This window comes from Stegodyphus dumicola, chromosome 11, assembly GCF_044657685.1.
Source record: "Stegodyphus dumicola isolate Sdum_Otavi_A_Nest chromosome 11, ASM4465768v1".
Lineage (NCBI taxonomy): Eukaryota > Metazoa > Arthropoda > Arachnida > Araneae > Eresidae > Stegodyphus > Stegodyphus dumicola.
The window spans coordinates 68,878,451-68,900,916 of record NC_140778.1 but is presented as its reverse complement, the minus strand read 5'-3'; the positions used below and the strand labels follow the sequence as shown (position 1 = coordinate 68,900,916).

The window sequence follows — 22,466 nt, the reverse complement described above, 5'->3', positions numbered from 1 at the left end:
ATTTTGCTCTGAAATGAATGGTTAGTAATAAAATTCTGGATGCGACAACCTTTAACATGCGCTAGAATTTACAAAGTTTAATTTGGTGCTGATTTCAACGGGTAAATTTCATTTTACTGAATTTTGCATAAAATAATACCAATGAACCATTGCAAATTATTTTCAGAACTTTTGACTTCATATCGTCAGTCGTAAACTTGTTTCGCTTTTCATTCAAGTCTTGCCATTTGGCAAAATTTAACATATTTACCTTTAAAATCTAATATATTATTGACTAACAAGCCAAGCTATTTAAAAGCATTGCACACAGTTCTTAACAATGCTTTTTTTAATTTTTAATCTGATTGATTTAAAATGCATTTAATTCATGATATATCTAATTGAAAACATTTTAATACTTCTACATAATTACATGATATATTTCTTCATTTTTCAAATATATAGAAGATATATAACTTTCTGGTGTCAGTATCTTATAAAATGTTTTGTTATTTCCACTGCCCCATCTGTATTGATAATCTATACATTCATAAGCTTTTAGCCTCTTTGAGTGACTGCTAAAATCTGAGGCCTTTCAGATTTTTTTTTTAAATTTTGTGAGCAGAAAGAATTTTAGAAGAGCTTCTTGAGTTACCTTTAGAATGATATAAAGAATTGTTAACATAATGTCAAATTTTTACAACTAAATATTAAATTTATAAAAAAGCCTGCAGCATTCTCATGTTACGAAAACATATTTATTTATTCTGAGGCTAGGAATTGATTTAGTTTTAAAATACAATTTTTTCCTTTTAACAATTTCCCAACAGTGTCATCAAAACACTATAAATTCCTTACATGTTTTAAAGAAAGATGATTCATTTATGTAAAGATTATTAAATGGGTAATTTTATTATTTACTTTTTAATACAAATTAACTGAAATTAGAAACTGATTTTGTAAAATAATTTAATTATGAATAATTCAATTTGGGGGCTATTGGATGTTTAAAAATGATCAAAAGATTTTTAATATCTTAAAAATAAAAGCAAAATTTTCAGTTTTGATATTTTGTATTAATAATTCATTTTAATTTCCTTGCTCAGTTTTAATATATTCACAAATTCAGATTTAAAAACAAAATAAGTTGTATAAATATTTTCAACATTTCTGATTTTTCCAAAGTAACCATAAGAGAACGATTTGAGACTATATGTGTAAAAAAAAGTAGGTTTTAGATCATCACACCTTCACATACTTTCACTGGAATTTTCCTCTGTATATATACTGGGATGTGACACTAAGCAGTTGAGAGTATGTATTTAAGAGGTTAAAGGGATATTGTAACTAGTGTTTCAAATCCTAATAACATCCCATACGCTGTCGGTGGGACGTAGATAGGATGTTTTTAGGATATAATGGGATGTGCTTAGGAGGTTTGTGGGATGTCCTTAGGATGTAGTAAGTAGGACTTTAAATCCTAATAACATCCCATATGCTGTCGATGGGACATAGATAGGATGTTTTTAGGATATAATGGGATGTGCTTAGGAGGTTTGTGGGATGTCCTTAGGATGTAGTAAGTAGGAGTTCATATCCTAATAACATCCCGCACGCTGTCGATGGGACATGGTTAGGATGTCCTGAGGATATCCCGGGATGTGACATTAAGCACTCAGGAGGAGGTTCGCGGGATATTCCGGGATGTCCTGAGGATGTGCGCATATCCCGCGAGCAACATCCTTGGGATATCCCAAGGATGTTTTTGTGCTATGTGGGAACGAGTCAATGAATCGTGTTAAAAACACTAAATTACAATAATAAGCAATTAGAACATCAAAAAACAAATTAAATTTAATAAAATCGCAATAAAATTATAAATACTGGGAATATAAAAGTATCGAAGTAATTTCAGATTTATATTAAAGCAATATGAGGCAAAACCAGACCTTCAAAAGGTAATAACAGAAACGAAATGATTGCATAAAATCAAATTATTGCACAACTCGTCGAGGCAGAATCTTCAGTAAACATATAAAATGTTGATAGATTATATTAAATCTTAAAGCTGGAAACAAACGAAAAGCAATAAATCAATTGACAAATACGAAACCATAAGTAAAAAATATTAAGTCTGCTACCATTGTATTAAGCACTCTAATAAATCCTAACACAAAATGTGAAAAAATTACACAATTTAAAACACCTTACTGCAAACATCCTAACTCGCTTTTTGCTACTAATGATGCTAAAAGCTCTTTGGTGAGAGGGAAAAAAAAAAAAAAAAAAAAAGGATGCGTTTGCTGGCATATTGGCCAACGCTTAAACAGTTAAAAAAAAAAGTGTAAAAATACAGATTTCTATTTTTACGTTAAGAGAAACATACGAGTAAACATAGCCTTTAATATATGACTGTATAGTATCAGCCAGTCGCATTGCAACTAAAATTACAAATACAAACCATGCCGCACTACAATATCTTCACACATTGGCTATTTAAAGGATCAGTTTCATTCATTAACTTCATTCATCAGTGCGATCCTCAGCATACAAACTGTAAACAATAAGCAAAACTAATTCTATCAAGTTCGCAACGGCAACTTGTTTACATTGCTCAGAACTATTTAAAAGTTAAATTCTCAAATATTTGGAATATAACAGGACTGAGTTCGCCAAAGCAAAAGTTCGCATGACTCGATAACTATCAGATCTTGATGTAACTATTTTCAACACTTTTCACTTAGAGTACTTAAAAATCTGTTATAATAAGAACGAGCAATAAATATAAATAGGTCAACACGAAATTTGATACACATTAAAATTAACAGGTAAAGTAGCACCCATGTTAAATATAACTAATAAAACCTGGAATGTAATCTAAATTGACAGTACAGGAGAAAAAATGCCTGCACAGTATTGGAACAGAACAGTCCTGGTGGATGAGACAGGTCACAAAGGCAAAGGTAGGTACTGTGGTCCAAGCATTTTATTAAGGCAGAAAATTCAGATTGGCAGAGTATTGAACAACTGTTTTCACAAAGCGGCCACCAATCTTCAAAAGGAAATCACAGGAAAAAGGTTTTTACAATGTTTCTTTGGCTTTACCAGTCTTCTTAAAAAATTGTGTTTTACCATTAATAAGTTAAAACATTGTTACATTTCAATATAGCACAAAAATTTGTGGGAACAAGCAATGTATGCAGCTTCAATAGTAGCTGCTGGCTATTATGACTAGGGCCAGTAATAACATTCGACAACTGCAAAAAATATGGTATATCTTAAAGTAACTATTTTAATTTCAAATCCAGCATAATAATGCGTGTCAAGTAAGAGGACACTTCTAGAAAAGTACTTGAAGTATTAAGTGCCTCTTCATTAACAAGTGACCGCTGTATTCAAGTGTGCACATAAAAACTGTTGGCCATCTTCACATTTTATTCTGCAAACTAAATTTACAGATAACACCAACAATTTGCAAATACAGGTTTGAACAAGAGTTTTCTTTTCTATGCAAGCCAATTCCAAGACTTTCTGCAAACTGTTAAATACAATCAGGAATTGAATTTGACGCAGCTAAATAAGGACACTTCTATTTCGTACAAAATGCCGAAAATTATTTTTCAGACATCAACCCTACCACATATGTTTCTTCCAATAACTTTCTTTCACATATTTACTTTCCCATTTCATTTGCAACAGCTGCCCGAAAAGGCAATAACTGAGTATAACATTTCAAATACAACAACTTCATTAAAGATGATTTCCACATAGTTTAAATTCCTAAACATGGAATCTACATATAACGATAGATGTACAAGTGGTAATCCTTGCTAGCAAGGACAACTGAGCCGTCATCCATTAAAGCAACATCAAAGCACTGGGCATGCTTAACTTTACTTTCAAAAGCATTCACTAATTGTCCATCTTGTGTGAATATTGTAATGTTGAAGTTGTTGTGATTGTCAGCTACTAAAATATCACCATTCTGATTAATACAGACACCAATGGGATAGTTAGTAAGACCCTCACCTCCGATCTGACGAAGAAATGCTCCATCATAGCTAAATACCTTCACACAGTGTGTTCGGTTATCACTAATAAATATTTCTTCCTTATCATTCACTACAACTCCATTTGGAAACTCTATATGTTTAGAGCAACCAAATTTCTGCAAGACATTACCAAGTTGGTCAAAGATTATTACTCTCATGACCTTACACTCAATGACAATAATTCGACCATTAATGTCAACAGCCACTCCTCGAGGATGCTGAAGAATATTATCCCCAAATTTTCTAACAAACTGTCCATATTGATTATATATTTGAATTTGATGAGTAGGGCTTCTCTCTGTTACAATAATGTCTCCAGGTGTTTTCGCAATAGAAACACTATTGGGATATAACAACTGTCCATCTCTTTTTCCACATTCTCCAAATTGAAATTGAAATCTTCCTACTTTATCAAAAACTTGTATTCTGTGATTATTTGTATCTGCTACTAGGATATCATTTTGGGCATTAACTGCTACACCACTAGGCTCAGTAAATTGTCCTTCCATAACACCAAAGTCTCCAAACTTACAATGATAAATCATTTTTTGCCTTTTAATTTGAGATGTTATGGGATACATGCTGGGAGAAATGAATTTGGGTGAAAAATCAACAGCTGGTTCACTAGTCAGATGAAATAAGTCAGCTGTTCCACTGGACCAGTTTTCATATGGGGACTGGACCATTTCAGACTGCACCATTTCACTGGACCATTTCATACCACCCAAACTTGTAGAAAATGCTCCAAGGCTATTTGCAGAACCAAGGCTATTTGCAGAACTTTTAGATATGATGTTTGACTCATAGGCATGCGCATTTTGATAGGTACGATCAGAATTAACCACACCATTTGGCCTTGCAATTGGTTGTGCCTTAGTAGTTGGAACATCTTCAGAAATATGGCGAATATATCCAAACGTGTTCCGAACACCAACTTGGATGGCCTGGTGATTGGACAGGAACTCAAGATCTAAAGATTGCATATTGACTTCAGGATTATACGAAATAATACTCTGTAATTTAGAGTCAAGAAGCTGTTTAAACATTAAAATTTCTGAATTGCTGTAGAATCTCTTCTTAATGCGATCAACAAACAGAGGCGTTTGTTGAGCTCTTTCTATCATTTCTTGGACTTTATTGCCCATTAAAGTTAAAGAAACCATCTTAGTATTATACAGATCGTCAAGCTCTTTCTTCAGTTCTTCTTTACGTTCTTCCAATACAGAACAATAAAAATTAAAAGTGTCATCGATTTTTGTTTGTGCTTTATGATACTGCATTTGTAGATGTGATGAAAAATCTTCTACAGACTTGGCAGCACTTCTTAAATCATTCGTTTTGGTTTTGCTCCGTTCAAGCATATCCTCAAGTATTTCTTCAGATTTGTAATCATGGAGACCTTTTGGATGATCATTCTTCATGCATTCTTTGCAAATTGGTGTATTACACGCTTTACAAAAGGATCTGAGCGTTTCCATCATGTGTCGAGGACAACGTTTCACTTTATCTGTTTTAAAGTCATCTTTGTCGAACTTCTCATTATGATTGAAAATATGATGACCTTCAAAATAATACATAAATTGATGAGCCATGACACAATTTCGGCACAAATAATTCTGACAATCAAAGCAACGAGCAACAGCGTGAGTATCTTTTGCCTTGCAACCAGTGCAAGGATGAGAAACTTCTAAGGCAGAGGTTTCAAGCACGTTGCTGATGGCGTTACCTTGAGATAAAAGAGCACGATCCTGTTCATACTTGGGACAATGGATTTTATCGTGGTTTTCTGTTAGTTTTTCACGACAAGTTTGGCAGAAAGTGCGTAAATAAGGTAAATCTTTTAGAACTGTATATGTTTCGCGGCAAAGACTGCCCTCAGTGCCTACGTTTTCCGGTTGTGCTCGGTCTCCAAAGGACTCTAACTGACGAGATCCAAATAAAGAGGAATCTAGGACAGAAGGAGTAGGTGATGCCATTATAAGAGATGCCTCAAATTATTGAAGAACCAACCTGGAAAACAAAGGCAGAAAGTAAATATTCAAAAATATACAATATAACAATTATATTTCCCATAAAAATTTTCACTTCTTGAGTAGTTTCTAACAGAATTACAAAACTTACAGCAGTTACTTCCTAGGATCAACACAGATATGCTCACCTTATACATAAATCTAAACAGAAAAATTTACAACCAGGGTTCCTACACATTTCTGTACACGGAAATTAAGTACTTTTAAGGACCATTAATGAAAAAAATAAGGACCTATCAGCAAATGGGAGCTGAATAAATTTAATTAAAGATATTATCTATGCCTGAACTTCACTTTTGTAATACCATCTGAAAAATAAAATAGATTCGTAAGTAGATGCATTACTATTAAACATAATTATTAATAAGCTTGAGAATAAAATAAACTTTGCGAAATTTATCAAGTAGCATTAAATATTTTACACTCATATAATAGTTGGACATATTTGAAAGAAGATAAGTGACATTTTATTTGCGTTTTACTAACAGTTGGCTTTATGTTGATTATTTTTGTGTCTCATTTTGTCACAAACTTGCTCAGTCTAGAGCTTTAAATAGCCAGTAGATTTCACGTCAAGCGGCATAGCTTAAAATGAGATGTAAAAATGCATGATTCATTACAAAAGACTAGCTGCTGTCTTTCGTTATGAATCTTGCATTTTTGCTACTGCATTTTTGCTACAGAATAAGAACATGCGTTTATGGTCTGCCGTTTGCCTAGAGGGAGATCTGCTGATCAGAACAAACCTGTAGGGTCTGATCTAGGCACGGTCGGCAAGTTAGTCAGGCTCTGTTTGATGCAGTTAGTGTCGTAGCTTCGTGTACAGTTCCAGGGGTTGTAACCCAGGTAATATACTTTAAGGTTCCAATAAGCCAAAGCACCAGAGTGATAAGTTGTTTTGTATTATTTCAAGTCTCACTAAATGCGAAGAATAAGTTTTACATGAATTTTACATTTTCGAATTTTATCTCGTGACCACGGTAAAAATAAATGAAACGTAATAACTCCTTTTAATATGCAGAGATAATTTTTAAGAATAAGCAGTTAGTTATAAATTATTTAATTAAATCAGCTAGTTGGATAACCTTAATCCTTATGGATTTACATGACCACTATTAGATTTTACTTATTTTTTAACAATATTTGTTAACTATATTTGTTAAAAAAGCCCTATTAAAATCACAATCTAATAAAATTTCACAGTTTAAAATATATGTAATTTATGACATTGATTCTTAGAAAAATATCAGGATAATTACACATTAAAACCTACAAAACATTTATGTTTTGCAGCAACAACACTCAACAAAATATTTATGCTTCCTTTTAATTTGAAGCCTTCCTAGACATTTTGGCTAATTTATATCAATTTCCTCCTCTATAAACATCTTTTCTAACAATCAGAAATTTGCCTCAATACGAAAACCAATGTTCTCAATATTTTCTGCGTGCTTTATCTTCTAAATTGTAAACCTCTTCACAATGTACCTATGAGGATTTATTTGATCTGGTGACAGTTAAATAGTCCAAAATATCCACACAGACGTGAAAGAAATTATTGCTATGTCTGAAAGTAACTACAAAGTCAGACAAAGGTTTAAATAAGCAGAACCTAGACCGTAAACGCATGTTCATATGCTAAGAAAGTCAATTACAGCTCGTGGTGATGTAATTAAACAAGAAGAGTCAAATTCAAATTAAAAACGAGGACGCCTGGTCAAAGACTAAAGAATATAATTTTAATTTATGCTAGCTCAGTAACTCTATCATCATAACAAATTGAAATGTCTGCAGTGATAATCCAAAGCAGTTACAAATGATCAGAGCTGGCAGGAACTAATGCAGCAAACAAGCGGAGAGGTCAGAAACACGTTCTGTCTTATACTCCAAAAACCTCAGTTTAAAAACTGTCTAAGTGATTGCATTCTGGTCAAGAAAGCGAAATAAGATATTATAGTAAAGGCCGAAATTATAAAAAATTGGGTAATTTTCATAATAGTAACTGTACATAGCTTTGAAGAAAAATTTTCTCTCTGTTTATGCATTCATTTCCTTTCTTCAATACATTTCCTTTTCATTTTAGAATTTAAAGATTTCTGATATTCTAAAAAACTAAATGTATTGAATAGAATGTATAGAAAGTATAGAAATATAGAATTAGAATAGTGTAGAAGGTATAGAAGCATAGAATGTATAGAATATGCTGGTAATTTAATTTCATTAGTCATATGAACATTCAGAAGAAATATGAAATATATATGATAACGACCAGCTACAGAGCTGGTGATCCTAAAGTCCTAAAGAAGGTCCTAGGTGAAATATCCTAAAGAAAAATTACTTTTACGAATTCTACAACAGCAAATAGCCAGAAATCTTTTGGAAAAAAAATCAGAGGGGAAGATGTAAAATGAATTTTATAGAGAAAACTGATGCATATTCTGAGAATTCTGAGACAAAAGCATGGGAAAAACTCTTACCATAAAAAAATTAAAAAGGAGATATTTTTAATTAATTACACAGCTATTTTGTTTTTGCTAACAACTGTTTCATAAATTCGGCTTTTTAAAATTATACCTTGTTTATTTTTCAGATTCAAAATATTGTATAATAAGTGGCCAAAATGGAACTGTACAATATGACAGCAAAAAATAAAAATGTTTTATTTTAATGTTATTTTTTAAACATAATTTCAATACATTACCATTATTTTAATGAAATTTGTCAATGCTACAATGTTTTAAAAAAAATCGTCGAAAAATACCCAAATCTCGGAATTAAAAATTTTCTATAGAAATTGATCTCAAAATCGCCAAAATGTTTATAAATCGACAAATCTAGAACCGTTTAATAAAACAATTTACATCCCCAAAAGCGGAAAGTTGTTTAAAAGCACTTTAATAGGTAAAATTAAATAATTTCAAAATGCTTATGTTTCATGTCTTGCTCAGAAACTCAAGTATCCCGCCGTGTATATTAGAAATAGGAACGAATTATAACCCATGAACCCATTTAAAAGATAGCCATATTTTTCAGTCAATCGCCAAAAATATTCCTCCAAAATGCTAATTCACACTAAAAATGGCAGTCGTAAAAACAGACAGAAATTTCTGATGATTAAATTTAAGGACCTTCTATCCATTTTGTCCAAAATTAAGGACTATTAAGGACCAAAAATCGATTAAAAAAAATACCAAGGACTCTTAAGAACCGTATAAAAAACCCCGTAAAACGTAATCAGAAACCTAAACAGCATTTCATTACCTGGCTTCTCCAACAGATTAAATAAAATTTTAATTCAGATAGTTTAGGAGATATCGGTCAACTGTTTTTCACATTTCACACACTTTATGATCACAGATATGCCTTCACATGTTTCATCATCTTATAGAAGTTGATGCAACCACAATACTTCTTTCACTGATGTTAAAGCTGAAACATATTCAGTCTCAGTGCTAAAGATATAGTACTCATGTGTGTGTGTGTGTGTGTATTTAATTATGGCAAAGCACACTAGGGCTATCTGCCTAAGGAGAGGGATGCCTTCGTGGAGGACTTTCTAAGGGAAACTGGCTCGTATACACGTTACACATGGGGAAAACCACGAAAACACCCATGCAGCCAGCCCGTTCGCGGAATTCGAACCTCGGACCGAACTACCAGTGTTCAGCGACTTACCGCTCGGCCGCTGTTTCATCAGGAGGAAAAAAAAGCATCTTTAGGTAACATTCACACACATCACTGTATAAACTCCTGAATCTTCAAATAATTCGACTGAGAAAATTATAGGATTCTCCATTTATGATTCGATATGATGTTCTATAACGTAATTTAAATTTATACAATCATATAGTCTAAAACCAGTCGCTCTTCAATCTGCAATGATATCATTTTTGTCTTTTCTCTTAACACAAGCTCAATTGATGGTATTTGATCGTGTACACGTCCAAGTGTTTTCTCTTTCAACACCTAAATTCTTTGAAGTATCCTGAAAGTATATTCAAAAGCGTCCAACTTTTTGAAACATCTTGGTATGTCTGACAGCCAAATTTCCCTGCAAATTTTTGCTTACTTTTCTCCCTAATTTTCTTCTTTCCTTCTACAGTTATTTTCAGTGCTCACACAAGAAAATTATGATTTTTCCATTGCTAGACTTCCATAAATTTTGCATTCTTGTCAATTTTTTTTAAATATCAATTACATGAATTGCGTTTCAGCTGAAGACAGTTTTTCATTTTCTAGTCGTTTTAACTATACGTGTAAAGGAGGTTATGGGAATTTATTTTCCGCGGGAAAAAAGAGTTCATATTAAAGATCATTTTTTTATACAATGAACGTCTCACTTTTTTATACAATGAACGTTCATTTATACAATGAACTTACCACCAGTGGAAAAATGGCGCTGTATACAATATTGGTAAATGAAATAAGACATGAAAAGATCTGTTTAAAATGTGTTTAATAATTTCCGAAACGTGTTACAAAGCATGTTCAATGTAGCGTCCAGCATTTTCCGAGAGCAAGTTAAATCCTGTTACTGCATTCTCAACAGCAGCTCTTAGCATATCCAGGAGGAATGTTACGGACATGTCAGTGTATCACATTTTTCATTTCTGCCAAATTGTTTAGATTATTACCATAAACAGTGCTTTTGAGATAACCCCATAGCCAAAAGTCACAGAGATTGAGGTCTGGTGGGAAGAGGGGAATTGCCGGCTTATAAGACGTTCATTCGTGAAATGTTGCCTAAGTAACTGTGCGACACACGTGAGGTGGGGCCCAGTCCTGCATAAAAGTCGTAGTATCTAAAATGCCACGTTACTGCAGTTTATGTATCACGAAACATTTTAACATTGACTCTAAGTGAGCTGCAATCACAGTGGTCCAGCTGTCGACTGCTCTTCAGAGAAAAATGGGTCAGTTATAAAACTAGCTGTCATTCAACACTAAACGGTGTGGAATGACTGCTATGCAATCGAATGCAGTACGAGAATGCAATGGAACTAGATAGATAACATGAGGGATTTCTTTGGCCCAAATCGATGAAAATCGTTTTGAATCAGTATCTTCATGTTTTAGGGCCGAATTCAGGCTTCAAAAATTACAAATTAGTGATCTGTAAGAAAACGATTTCGCACTTGTGCGAGTGATTTGCGATCTCACATTTTCTAATCGCTAATTCGTGATTTTCACGGAAGAATTTCTCACCTACACGGATGGCGCACTCGACTTTTACCGAATTTAGCGCCTTTAAATGGTTATTTGCTTACTTCAAAGTTTCTTAAGGGTATACAACATATTAAACCCGTGTAACAAAAGGTTAAGTTAGATTCCGCCCAATATTTCGTTTAACAATATTGCATACAGCGCCTTTTTACCCCTGATGGTGAAGTTTCGAACTTTCTTTTTTTCGCGGAAAATAAATTCCCATGACATCCTTTACACTGTTACAAAGTTTGATAACATTTGATCTAGTAGTTTTCTTTTTATGACCGTTTCAAAGTGAAACTTTAATTATAACCACCCTGTATATTATTAAATTTTAATTTGAAGCTATGCGTTATATGTATACCATGCGTAAGATTTTCGCTTTTATGGAAAAAATAAAGAATCGAAGCAAATATACTTAAGATACTGGACCAAAACTGAAAAACTTTCCCCTCCCTCCGAAAATAAAATATTGAAACTTCGACCAAGAATTTATTGAATTATCGAAATATTCAATTTGACTTATCTTCTAAATCCTAGTTCCGACAACAATTCCGTAAAAAATTTCGAATTACTGAATCTGAAGTAAAAAGTTTAGTATATATTCATTGTATGTTAATAAAGTAATCAGAGTGTAATAAAAATAGATTATAGAATTTACGCTGATGCAACTTTTTGTCTGACTGCACAACATGTAATGGAAGAGAAGGCTTATAGAGATCTGTTTTTGACATGCCTCTAAAAGTAGATGTCATACTCCTGTTGTCTCTTCAATGACAAAAAACTTTCCTTTGAAAAACAACTTTAGTTTTTGGGAAAGAAAAGAAATCACAAGAAGACAAATTTGAAAAACATGCAGAACGATTGAGTACACATACTTATTTTCGGAACACAAGCGGTTCTTCGACTGGTTATTGAATAATGAAAAGATGCATTGTCGTGCAATACAAAACATTTGGAATACATTTTCTGACTGAAAATGTAAGATTAAAAGTCATCTGCTTAATTCACAGCCATTTACAAGTTAGCTGCTCGGGCAATTGCAGAATCGTTTTGATCCTAAGCTTGTAAGACAAACCTAATATCACTGGATTTAAACACTTCTTTAATCTTCCGAGAACGTTCCTTCTTTAGCTCATATTCCAAGAATATTAAGTGAATACAATTATTGCAAAAGAAATTGAATATTCATTTGCACTACGGATTGGTAGTTTACTAACGAGTTAACAAAACTTAAATTCTGCTTTTTGTCTACGAATACAAAAATATTTTAAATATTTACAAATAAAATATTAAATTGGAGATTTAACTGGAGTCTCACCAGTTGCCTAGCATTTGAAGATTGTTAAATACTAATGTTTGTTGCGAAGTCTAACCCAGGCTGCATGGTTGGTTTTCGTAGTTTTCTAGGTTCTCTTTACAAAGGTTCTCTACGAAAGCATCTTAATCAAATAGCTCCCATGTTCTTTCTGTGTTCAAATAACCAACAAACCTAGTTTAATCGCGATTTCCAAGGGAAATTACTAGCAAAACCCGAATACTCATTAAAAATCATGTAGCTTGCCAATCGGGAGTAACATGAAAGATACGGCGCCAATAATTGAATTGCTGTTACGGTGCACTGTTTCTAAACTTAGATGGTCATTCCTTAACTCTTTCGCATCGAGAGACGACCAAATCTGTTTTCAACAAACATCGAAAACGCCCGTGTTTACGAATTTGTCTTGGAATAGTTTTCCTTTCCCCCTTTTGCGGTTTCATCCATTCATCCATTGTGCGCAGTTTCACCTTAGGGCCGGATTGCACCTGCGAACGTCAATAGCTTTCCGTATTTCTCCTTTATTTGCTTCAAAAGAATGATTGACATGTCTTTTAACAACTCGCGAAACCAATGAGCCATACACTAACGTGGAGGGGAAAGAACTAGATAGAAAATAAACGAGGCGTTCGGGCGGTTTGCCGTTGCCTGAATGAACGGGCGCTACAGGCGATTTCGATTCGAAAGAGTTAATTAAATACTCCACCAGCGTCCGAGCGGTAAAGACGCTGAACGCTGGTAGTTCGGTCCGAGGTTCGAATCCCGCGAACGGGCTGGCCGCATCGGCGTTTTCGTGGTTTTCCCCATGTGTAACGTGTATACGAGCTAGTTTACTTTAGAAAGTCCTCCACGAGTGCATCCCTCCCTTTAGGCAGATAGCCCTCGTGTGCTTTGCCATAATTAAATAATCCAATACAATACAATTCTTAATTAAATATAATTGATTTGTAACTTCTACTAGAACTGACGGTAAGAATTGAAGTGCAAATAATAATATCGTGTGCAATCTTGATTAATATAAAGTAAAAAATATTTGCATTCAGACAGAAAGTTTTTGCAATATTTGCAATTACTTTATACGAAGGATTTATTAATAACCGTAATAATTACTTATAATATTACTGATGATTAGGATTCAGTTCTTGACAATTACGTTCTAAATTAGAATTTTAAGGATATAATGAAAATACGCTACGCACAAAAATACATTTTAGGATAAAAAATGAGTTGATTTTTTATGTTTTAAAACTTCTTAAATTCATTTAATAAACATCGTATCCTCGTTGTTAATTGAATCCAGAATGTTGGGTGTCGTTTATATAATTATTCTTACTTGTCCACGGAATCTGCTGACTTATCCTACCATTAAGTAGCTGTAGATTATTTCTACATAACCATTGAACTTCCATTAATTCAGTCTCTAGAGGGTTGTATGTTTATAGCATAATTTGACTTTTATAAAAATGATTATTCTAAATCTTATGTTTCTATAAAAATATACTGTGCTTTAAAAATGTGGATGATAGTATCAGCCGCTTATTCAGCCACTTCAAAACAACAGTTTGTTGAGAAATAAATTATGCAGTTAATGTCATAAAATTTAAATAAATATCAAACGAAAATTCTCAGTTTTAGACAATTCGATTTAAACGAAGTAAAGTAGCAGACGATAAAACGCCGAAGGTCAAAATTTACTCTTGCAAAAATTTACTTATGTTTTTTAAAAATTTATTTATTTATAAAATTTATTATTTAAATTTTTTTTATGTTTTTTAAAAAAGGAAGATAGAGAGAAATTTAAAAAAAAATAGTTAAATATTTGAATAATATCATCTATAATTTAAAAAAAAATAGCTTTTCATATAGTATTAATAAATATTTATTATGCATCAATGAGGGAAAAAATGTCATATAATTAATTCTCCGTAAAATTTTACTTGAAATTTAAGGTTAAAAATAGCTATGGCAATTCACTGTAACAAAAATACATAGACCACATTTGGCGCTATTTTCGTTCAAAAAAAAGATGCCAAATTTCAAAACTCGAAAATATGTAAATTCGGGTATATCTTAGAAAATTTTGAATAAAAAAGTCTAATTTTTTCCAGATATGCTTAAAAATACACCTACTTTAAGATGATGGTAAAAATTTTATAGGTTATAATTCAAAATTTTTTTCGAAAAATTTATAAAAATTATTTAAAAATAGAAATTTAAAAAATAAAACACAAAAAAAGGTGAATCTTATTTGGAATGAACCTAAATTTCGAAATGTGAGAGAAAAATCAAAAATGTTTAATAAAAAAAAGAGGCATTAATAAATATTTCCAAAATTCAATTAACATTGAGGAGCTAAAATTTTGAGAGCTAATATTTTAAAAACTACTCGTACGATTTTTACAAAACTTGGTATTCTGGCATAATTTGAGTCGTAGAATCGAAATATGGAAGAAAATGGTATGTTATTTCAGAAAAAGACGGATTTTGTGTCAAAATATCTATGTTAGAATAGTGCTATATATAAATCTAATATACACTATGTCCATAAATTAAGGATAATGTAAAATCAGGCAAAGGAAGAGTTAGAAGCAAAGCAAATTTCACTTATTTGTAAAGCTTATATATTAAACAAGAGGTAAAGAGCAAAAAGAGGTGCTATATATTTGATATTGTTAAAAATATTAGCGATTTTTTCTCCTTGGAGCAAATTACAAAAAAAACCTATTTACAAAAAACTAATATTACATGATTGGTATGATTGTTAATACATTGTATGTCTCCCAGACGATGCAATACAGTCCGTATAACGCCTAGGCATGCTGAGTATCAAATTATCGATCTGATCTTGGGGGATATTACACCACTCAAAAAGCAATGCTCTCCGAAGTTCCGGTAGACATGTAGGAGGAGGTTGACGGGCTGCAACTGGTCGACCAAGCATGTCCCACACGTGCTCTACCGGATTCAAGTCCGGTGAGAATGCTGGTCAGTCCATACGGGTGATATCCTCCGATTGAAGGCATTCGCTTACAATGTTTGCAGGGTGAGGACGGGCGTTGTCATCCATAAACACAAATTGTGCGCCCATGGCGCCCCGAAACAAACGTACATGTTGTTCCAGAATGACGTCCCGATAGATTTGGCTTGTCATGGTTCTAATTTGAACATGCAGGTCAGTTCTGGAACCCAGAATAATTCCAACCCAAACGAGCACTCCTGCACCACCGTAACGGTGTCCTTCAATGATGTTTTCTTGGTGGTAACAGGTACCTGGAGCTCTCCATATGAAAGTTAGGCGAGAATCAGACTGCAAGCTAAACCTGGACTCGTCGGAAAACATCACACAAGCCCACTGTTGCGGTGTCCACATTGCATGCTCTCTACTCCAGGCTAACCGCAGGCGACAGTGAGTTGCAGTAAGTGGAACGCATCTGACAGGTCTACGAGCATATAGACCAATCTGCCCTAAGCGTCTGTACACGGTCTGCCTTGAAATTCTCGTACCAGTGGCTGAAGAGAGCTGACGAGACAGGTCTGAGGCTGTGCTCCGCCTGTTTCGTTTGGCAGTAACTGCCAAATACCGGTCCTCATTCGGCGTTGTAACTCTGGGGCGACCTGTGCTGTAACGTCTACTCACATTACCATCATCTTGGAATCGTTGGAAAAGGCCTGGAGATGACATTCTGGGCAATTCCAAGTTCTTCTGATACTTCCAGTTGGGTACGCCCACATTCCAGACGGCCGATAATTCTACCACGTAAAAAATCATCCAAATGCGTCCTTTCTGTCATAACTATTCGGTTATTGCACTGAAATGCTTATAAAGCGCCTGCGAACAAGTTTACTTCTTTGCCTGTGTTCCTTATATATCAATCTCTTACACTCTCGTCATTGTGACGTACCATCGGTGTCATCTGGTTACTTCCTGAAATTTGCATATGATTCTTGAAGATGTGTGTAGTCATTTTACAGGTGATATACTTATTTTAGAGTTCGATTTCCGCGTGACTCCGAATTATCCTGAATTTATGGACATGAGTGTATATCCTAAGTCGCGCTTTCGAGACATGAAAAACGCAGTTTGAATTTTGTCAATCGGCCCAGTAGAATGGGGGATATAGCACTGTCCCATTTTTTTTTATTATTATTATTATTTTTATTTTATTATTATTTTTTTTTTTAGTAGTGTACATACGTTCGTACAGACGCCACGTCCTTACATACAGATATGACGGAAATACATCGTTAAATTGCATTTGAAAGAGGTCAAAATGGGATATTTTCGTTGAAATATGCTGCCTGAAACTTTTCGCGATTACAATACTTCCTCTTTACTTCGTACAAAGAAGTAAAAAGAAAACGTACATAACCATTTTAGTAAATCCAGCTAATGTAATTTCAGAAAAATACTGAATAGTTCTAATTAAACATGTCATGATTTTAAAACATGTTTATTTAAATCAATCACATTAGAAAGAAGGAAAAAATATTCTCAACAGCTGAGCTTATTGGTTTTAAATCAATTATTTAATTACTCAGTAACCTTCCAAATTAAATATGAAAGTGTGTTAGGCTTTATTGAAGAGCAACATGCTGGCGAGTGAAGGATTTAAAAAAAAAAAAAAATTACTTTCGCTAGCGGCAACACATTGCTTTCATAGAGTCGAGGTTGTTACTTACAATTGAAAGATAAATAGATACCTTACATTTATTCGATTGGCAACAGTCTCGTCAGCTGAGATAAAAATGTTTTATTTCGAACAGTATTATCACTGCTTCCTTTCATATCGTTAAATTTGTTAAAAAAATTCATTAAATAAAAAAAAAAAATATGTGATGAACAATAAAAAGACAAATTAAGAATTCAGAATTCGGGCTGCCAGGTGCGCATATTCAGGTGGAGGACTACGTTATTCAGAATTTAATATCTTAACTTAATAAGGTAGGTCGGTGTTTTTTCAAAATGTGATAAACACACATTCATACACGAGAAATCTTCATTCTTTAATTTCTTTAAAAATAATACAAGGCGATAATATTTGTTGGCAACAATTTGTAAAGGAACAGGCCGTTTATAGTGAACCAATGCTATATTAACTGTAAGAATCGCTCATATTGATAAATTTAATTTTAAGTTTAATATTAGGAATGATTTTTGGATTTGGTTTAACTGAAATGCAGAAGATGAACAGATTAAATATACGATCAATATCAAACGCTCCAATTGACATGTTTTGAAAACTGAGAATTGCAAATAACATACTACGATTTCTCTTTTAATTTGTAAAGTTCATTTCAATTTAAGTACCAGAATCGTGCCAAGTTACTTCATTGATTTATACTTAAAAAGTATGTCTATTCATTATTCGATCGTAATAATGAGATATATAGAAACAAAATTATATAACCAAATAGTTACATAAAATTAAAATAACACCGGTATACTCAAAAATTATTATACCTGTTTTCAGGCAATTTTTAATTTAATTCTTGTAATTGTAGTTTAATTATATAGTTTGATTAATCTTCCTTTTAGCGAAACAAAATCAATTTTTAATAAAAAAAACCTACTGTTAATGATGTCAGTTTCTTGTAGCTGTTGGTTTTATTGTATTAAATTCATGCAGGTTTACGAATCATTTCATGGGTATTGAAAACGTATTAAAACACATTAAAATTAACCCGGCGTTACTCGCGCCGGGCTTCCGAGGCCAGGACGGTTATTCTACGCTACGAGAGTCGACAGCAAGTTGTGGGCCGCCAGATGTCGCTGCTAGTAAAAAACAGGTCTGCCCGACATCCTATCAAAGAATCTATAGTGAGATTCTTTCCCCTAGAGATTCTTTGATCCTATATTCTCTGAGTACGGAAGTTGTCGAAAGCGCGTGAAAAAATGTTGCCGCGTCGTCAATCAGGGTTGTCCAGTTGACGTACTAAGTAGACAATGACTTTGTATGCGTTTTCGCCGCTGATTTTTTCATATTTAAACGAAGAATACGGTCGTAGATCTCTGAATCGGTGGCGAATTTATAGAAAATATGTTGATGCTTTTGCTCTGCCAAAAGAAGTTTTTATTGCGTATTTCAGATTCCCAAAATTTATAGTTATTTTAATTTGGGGTGAACTGAGAGAGTATTTGGAGCCACATTCAGAAAACAAGAACGCAATTTCTACTAAAAGAAAGGTTATACTATTCCTGAAATTATAGATATAAATTGTAATTGTACGCTTTAAAAATGTAGAAGATAATAAGTTTATCAAGCACATAAACCTTCTTCATTTAATACAAATATAGACATCCGATAAGCTTCTACTCGATTTATGTACAGCAAGAATTACGTTTACTTTAAAATCTAACAGTTGAATATCTTACGAATAATACTGTGAGCACAAAAATGTCGTTCATTATTACGCGAAATTCACACTACTGTAAAATAAAATTAAAAAAAAAAAAATAATAATAATTATAAAACTATAAAATAGATTTATAATATTTTTTTCAGTAATTGTACTACTATTAGTGTGATACTTTTAAAAATAAGTTTTAGCCCAGAGGGGCTATTAATTTCGTTTTGCCATTTTGTGGCGTTTCACGATAAATGGCGTTTCACTTTTCAAATCGTTGCCACCAAGTATTATCGCACTCTATTATATTTAAAGAAATTAAATAATGAGGAATCTGCAGAATGCATGAATGTTTCTCGCACTGTGATAAAACAACGGTACTAGAGCCATGAAATTCTGAATAACGTAATCCTCCATCCTAATAGAGGCATCTGGAGGGCCAAATTTTAACTGGGAATTTGTATTACTATCCATTTCATATATCATATTTTGTAAAGCATTTATGAGTTTTTGATTAAGAAACCCAACGATTTCAAAGCGAGCAATGGCAGAAAACATTTTCATCTCTAGCGCGCGAGACTATGTATCGGAAATTCTAAAGATATGCTTTTTTTTAATTATATGATATTGCTGCTGAATTGAATTTTATGGTTTAAGTGCGAAAAACATGATATTTAATAAATAAAGGTAACACGCAAAACGTTAAAAAAATGGCCCTTTGGGAGTAATATAAAATCTGAAGGCTTTCATTTTTTTTTTTTTTTTTTTTTTTTTTTTTTTTTTTTTTTTTTTTGTGTGTGTGTGTGTGTGTGTGTAATTTTAATACGTTTTAAAACTGGTTTTTAAGTGAGGACTTTCTAAGGGAAACTGGCTCGTATACACGTTACACATGGGGAAAGCCACGAAAACGCCGGCCAGCTCGTTCGTGGGATTCGAACCTCGGACCAAATTACCTGCGTTCAGCGACTCTACCGCTAGGCGGCTGGTGGGCTTGTTCGCAGAATTATACTGTATTATTATTGTATTATGCTATAAAGTAACAATGCTATAAGACTGAGGGTTTGTTCATGGAATAGTACTTTTGCAACCTATTATAGTATTAAAAAATCATTGTTTCTTTGCAAACTTAAAAAAAAAAAAAATAAATAAATAAATAAATAAATAAATAAATAATAAAAATACTGTTTATAGCATTCTTATTTTTATATTAAAAGAGATATTGATTATTATTAGTTTTCTATTTAAAATGTGTCGAAACGCTGGTTTGAAAAGGAACTTGAACTGCAGGAGACCTACACTGATTATTTTTACTTTAGTACTTCCATTGTGAAAATATTACTATCTTTTAATTATTTTCACAGAACAAAATCTTTTGAGAAGGAAGAATAATTAAACTGAGCAGTTCTTATATATATACAAAATTAAAATAACAGCAATGTAATATTGAAAAAAAGATATTAGTAATTGTGTGACAAAAATTGCAAAACGAATTAATCACACATACAGGATAGATTAATTTTATTTTGGTTATATATTTTATATTGAAAAAATATTTTCTTTCATGTTAATTATAGAATAAATTATTTAAAATAAAGCATTTTGATGCGTGTCTGATAACTGAATGCAGCAGCAATCGGCCATACTGTAATAGCGAATGAATTTTATTTCTTTTCCTGAAAGAAATAATTTTCATAGAAAAAGAAAATAAAAAAGGGAAGAAATATTTTCTTTCTAATTTCTTATTTAAAGAAATATTTTTCAAATAGTAACTGTAAAATAAATTGCGGGAAAACAGTTTTAATGTAAACATGGAAAAAAAAAACTTAGTTTGCTATTAGATTGTAATGCAAATTAATCATATTATAAATTTAAATAATTAAAATGGTTTATTTCTAAAAGGATTTGAAGTAAGCTTAATTCATTTACTCTTATCTATTACCATTGCTTTCGTGGTATCCCATATCACTCTTTATTTTTTAGCTCTAAATTCCTGCGTTAACTTTCCCATTAAAAAACGAGATTTTCTTTCACATAACACAGCAGCATATTCAGCATGTATTGGTCACAATACTGTTTTGTGCAATTTTTTCGAACTACAAATGCAGCGTGTGAGTTAATGAAATAATAGGAGAATATTCCTAGAACTTCAGCCAGCGCGCGCTATAAATTTCGTCACTCGGTCTGTACTGCGATTGGTCTAAAGCTCCTTGAAGCCTTGTCCCCTTCCAGTAAAGTTAAATGGACCCACCCGCCCTCCAACTGAGGACCACAGAATGGCTTTCTCCGATAAGTTGGGATGGCTGTCCATACCGGTTCTTTTGAGTCAATATTGTTCGCTCAAGTTGTAGACAGATCCAGTGATCATAGAATAGGCGTCCTGATCAGTTTGTTAAAGCTATGTAAACCCTACCCCTTAATACTGAAATGGACCACACCCGGTCTAGCTGAGTGTAAGGTGACCTGTGACACAAAGGACGCATTTCCGGAATTTTGTTTCATTCTGTTCGGACAAAAAGCCATTTTTCGGGTCGCTTAAGCCAACACCTCCTAGAACTAACTCAAGGCCACGGCGCGTTTCCCAGGAGGTGGTGTGACGTCACTATCAGTAGGGATTGCATTTCATTTAACTCTCCCCACCCAGGAATGTGGTGGGTGGATTTCTGGAGTTTTGACGGTCACTCGGTCAGAAGTCATCCATAAGAACAGTCGACATTTTCTTTCTTTTTTCAGATATTTCCATATTATAACTATTCCACTTTATTATTTGTTTTTCAAATTTTTGATATGGTTTACACATGCTGTGTACCTAACTGTAAAGGGAACTATCCAAATGGTCCTAAAGTACAGGTTTTCTCTTTTCCGAAAGAGAAAGAATTCTTAAATAAATGATTCATAGAAGCAATTGAAAATAAGCATATACATATTATCTAAAGTATTTCGAATTGTAATGTATAATTTAGTGCATCCTAAGGGCATTATACGTTAGTCATTTTATTCGGCAGTAATAATGCAATGAAAATTGTGTTTTTCATTTGTTGTGTTCAATATCCCAGTTTAGGATTTGTTACATTTGCCTTCCACACAATACTGCTAAACCATGTTATAAAATTTCCCTGTAAAGATCAGAGGTTAACTGTTTATATCTATATCAGACCTCTATCAGAGGTTTGATATTTGCCATTTAAAATGCAAAATAATATTTAATTCTCTCTGTGCACCTAATGTCTCAAATAATTATGAAAACTTATTTAAATCGTTGCAAGCTTAGCTTTATTTTTTTCAAACGTGAGTATTTATTATTATCAAAGATGTTTATTAGTCAAGGCATAAATTGTTGTAAGTATAATTAATACGACCCTTGACCAATAAACATCTCTGATTAATTATATTTGTTTTCAACTAATGATTTTATGTTGCTACATGATTCCAGGTAATTTAAATCAGTTATATCTCAGTTATTATCTCAATTTTTTAGGATCTATATCCTGCCTTCATGTCTTAAATTGTTTTTCTGTTTAATTATTGCGTACAAATAAA

The 22,466-nt window shown here is 32.9% G+C and overlaps 1 pseudogene; it reads right to left on the bottom strand.

Annotated features, from left to right (window-relative positions):
• Positions 1-2,086: 2,086 nt before the first annotated feature.
• LOC146994071 (protein brain tumor pseudogene) lies at positions 2,087-6,007 on the bottom strand (annotated as a pseudogene).
• Positions 6,008-22,466: the final 16,459 nt, after the last annotated feature.